The sequence below is a fragment of the Pinus tabuliformis genome, chromosome 2_1 (assembly GCF_031772625.1).
Source record: "Pinus tabuliformis cultivar Carrire ecotype Pingquan chromosome 2_1, CPIR1, whole genome shotgun sequence".
NCBI lineage: Eukaryota > Viridiplantae > Streptophyta > Pinopsida > Pinales > Pinaceae > Pinus > Pinus tabuliformis.
Genome location: NC_142299.1, coordinates 628,040,474 through 628,044,915, shown reverse-complemented (window position 1 = coordinate 628,044,915; position 4,442 = coordinate 628,040,474).

The window sequence follows — 4,442 nt, the reverse complement described above, 5'->3', positions numbered from 1 at the left end:
TTTCATTCTAATATTACATCATCCATAATCACAACCATTTGTATTGTAGATAATTTCATCAGAATTAGCTCTAAGCATTTTCTAATAAACAAATTGCTGATGCAAAACATCTGATGTGTTACCTCACTCATTCTCTCATAAAATGTTATATCGCATTTCGCATATTAAAGGTTTTCAGTTGAATATATTTCCATTATCTTGAATCACTGATCTCCGATAAAATGACTTTACCAATATTGTGATGTCACATAATTCAGTACCCAATATCAAATTTAAATCAAGTTCATAAGAAATATCGCGTTCGTTCTATCGCAATAATGGTAGGGGCATAATTTTAAAAGTACCTATGTCTCGGATCCTATATGATATCAAAATCTCATAATAAATTTATCAGGTCCATTCTTCATCGCATATCGACGTATTAAGAATATTACATCATGTACTTAAGATTGTCGATTGCCAATTTCTTTTGAGGTCCCAAGCTGGTCCCACCTAAGAGTCACGTCATCCATCACATTGCCATTATCACAAGAATCATATTGGCATCTCCGACATGACTATTTTCCAATATTTCGATATGCCGATATTGCAATAGTTCATCTCATTTTTATTGATACTCATATCACAACTCCAAATTTGTGATTTGTGATTTATGATGTGCGATGTGCAAAGTACAAAGTACAACATGACCATTCCCTAATCCTTGATATATCATTTCTTCAATAATGTGATCGCTCCATCTCATCACATGTTCTCATATCACAAATTTTCCATTGCAATTTTTCGATGCGATAGACTCCAATGCATGCCTCTACACCATTAACAATTAATCAATGTATGGAAGATCAACAAAAGTGAAATTTTGCAGATTGAACTTTAAGCATAGTGAAGAAACATGCAATGTGAATCATCCAATAAGGCATCATGTTGCATGAAATACTTTAAAAACAATATTGGGTAACCACTATGGTACTAAATCAATTGATGACAAATTTGTCGCATGTTTAAATCATTCTGATTTCTCATATGTCTCAGTTTTAAATATATAATTCCATAATTAAATATGAAATTCAAATACCTCTCTATCCTCACATTTAAATTCCATTATATTGGATTTGGCCTTAATTCTGGACAATTTATAAATTCATGGAGTTTATATGAAACTTATAATATTTTTAGAACATTCATCACTGCATATTCTCATTCTCATTTCTGATGCATTTGTTTTAATTTCAATTCCCTTGAACACAAAGCATTCATTTTTTAAAATTTTACTGCTTGCTTTAGTTTAAATAAAATAAATAATAATTTTGGGTTATAGGATTTTGGTTAGTTTGACTTTTTCATGTTTTTAATGTTAACTAAAATAAGAAGCCAGTTAGTATTGGAGAAACTGATACCTCTCAGGTAAGATCAAAGCAATTAAAAATCCAATGGTAAGATTCATATACCCACTTTCATTAATTTCCATTTCATTACTTTAGTTTCATTTTTGTTTTTAAATTATGTTGATATAAAAAATCTGTTTTGCAACTCTTCATAAAAGCTTTCAATCATCCGCCAGATCATATTTTGGAAGTCCTACACTATTTTCTTGGTTTTCTTCTAAGAAGCAACGATAATTTTCAATGAAAACAGTTACATTGGGAAGTTTATGAACCTTTAGTTTATTTCTTTAAGCATTTGTTTTATTAGAAAATGATTAAGATGATGCTTTGAAACAAAAAGATTGGCATCAAACAGAAAGTTTTCATTTTGGCTGAATTTTAACATCACTACTATCTAAAAAGCCTAAAACATTTACAACCTTGCAAGGTATAATTTATCTGAATCTCGACATAAGAAGGAAAGATTACATGATTATTTTCCTTTACTTCATTTTGTTGAGACATTGGTATAAACATTCTTGTTAGAGTTTATCTTTCAAAACTTGGATTTTCTTTTCCACTTTTAAATTTCTTCATTTTTATTTTTGTTTGCTGATTTCTTTTCTCACTTTGGTTTAAGAATTCTTTTCATTTGGTTTTTAGTTTTAATTTTGGTGACTCTGCCATGATTTATATGGAAGACCTTCTTGTTACCTAACAATGGTTGGCATACATAGGGAAATTGTTAATAGACTACTATTAGCTTTTTCTTAAAATCTCTCAATAAAATTTGTTTTCTTATTATAAAGGTAGACATACTTAAGGAAGAGATTACAAAACAAAAGAAATTGACAAAGTATCATAAAATCTGAGAAATTCATTTTTCATAAAAATTGTAATTTTTTTAAGATTTTGATATTTTATTAAGATATTTCAAAATTCTATTATCGGTCAAGAAAAGTTATTTTTAACCAAGTAAAGACACTTTACAGCAAAACACCTTTAACTCTGAAATTGTCATTCTTAACTCTTAAGGAGTCAATGATTCTCCTTGTCCCAAAAAGTCTTATTTTTCCAGAGTGTAATCCAAAAAATATATTTAAACTTAAAAGATAAGAGGTCTCATCATGAGCCTGCTTACCACGATCATAGGGGAAAAATAGACTGGCATTACCAACACTGCTAAAGAAACCAGGGTAATGGCTTCTGATTGCAAATAGTTATAATACAAGGGGTCTTATCACGAGGCAGCTTATTCAGTCCAATTATAACTAGTGAATGGCATTGTCAACTATCTGGCTACCAAACCAGGACAACGGCTTTTAAGAACTAAAAAATTAAAAAAAAATTAATATAAAGATTTATCTCTAGGCCAATAATTCTTAAATAGATAGGATTCTGAATCATTGATGATTAAAAGGTAACCTTGTCGATACTATAGATGTTTGCTAGCAATAGTGGTTCTACCTGTGACAAATGAGTATATTTTAAAAAGCTAAGTTGTAAAGTGACATTTTCTTTATCTCTACAACTAATTAAGGACTGATATAGAGTTTTAAAATATTTTAATTTATGAGGAATTTTAAGAAAATTACATTAAAATGATTCTTATTTTTATTCAGACTAATGAACCTATTCAAACATTCCAAAAATAACTTTCTCTTCTTTAATTATTTTTTACTTTAATTTTAGGAAAATCTTATTCTTATTGAACAAAAATAATTGGTTCTTATCCCATGTGTCATCATTGTTGTGGTAAAACACAACCCCCCCATTTTTGACTTGTTCACTTCAAATAATGAGGACTCTTTCTATAAAAAAATTGGTTAAACGCCTTATAGGACTTTTATTACCCTACGATTATCTTAATTTTTCATTTTCTTGAGATTTTTGTTTTGATTACTTTGTTGAAATCGATTTTTTATAAGCTTTCCATTGATACTTGTTTCGCCTCATTTGGTCAACTGGTTTATAAATGACACTCATTTGAAGTCTAATCATTTATATAGCCTGAGTTAAAATGCATAAAATGTACAATATCCCATTTTTGTAATTAAATTAGTTCAATAATGCATTTATTTTAAATATTAACCCCTAGTTAGTTATTATTAACATTTTTCATTTTTTACTTGTACAGCCAAATCATAAAGCATCGGGATTTCAGTCATTTATTCCAATTTTCTATTTTCAAATAAATTACTAATCTCGAAAACTCAAAATGTCAAAATAGTTGTAGTTTATATTTTTTATTTTTATCAAAGTGGTTGTAGTTTAGATAAGAAAATACACTTTAGATAATTTCATAATTTAATTAAACATCATTAAAATAAAACCAAAATAAAAATTGATATTTAATATTAAATCTTAAATTAATTATTATATAAAATATAATTAATTTAAATAAAATTTAATATTATATATATATATATATATATATATATATATATATATATATAATGTGTTACATTGTATTAGAGATTTCTCATCACATCAAAGATTTCTTATCGCAACATTTTTAACAAAACCCTGATCCAAGGTTTCTTGCAATTGCGAAAAGCTAAAAGTCAAAGGGGTATGAGCTTTGTAATTAGTTTCATTCAAGTTTAAAAGTCACCTATACGTATGAGTGAAATAGAGGAGCAATAAGATAGTTTAAATATTAAAATTAAAAATTAAAATTTAATATTAATTTTAATTTAAATTAATTAATATATAAATTGTAATTAATTTAATTTAATTAAATTTTATTATTATTAGATTAATATTAAATAGTTTATAAATAGTTAATTATATATTAGTTAGTTAGATTAATATTAATTAAGAAGCAGTTTATTAAATTGCTTATCGAGGATGAAAACCACTTCCTCTTAGAGTGCCCCGCATACAACCACATTAGATCTCAGTTTCATAATCTTTGTCGCAATACTGACCTTCCTAGCCTTTTACGATGTCAAAATTATAGTGAGCTTCGGAGACTTCTCTCCAAGCTTTTTGAGCATAGGAATATAATTTTAAATCAAACTAAATAATTTGTTTCTTTAAGTCCAATAGACAAAAGTTTGGTCTCAATAAACG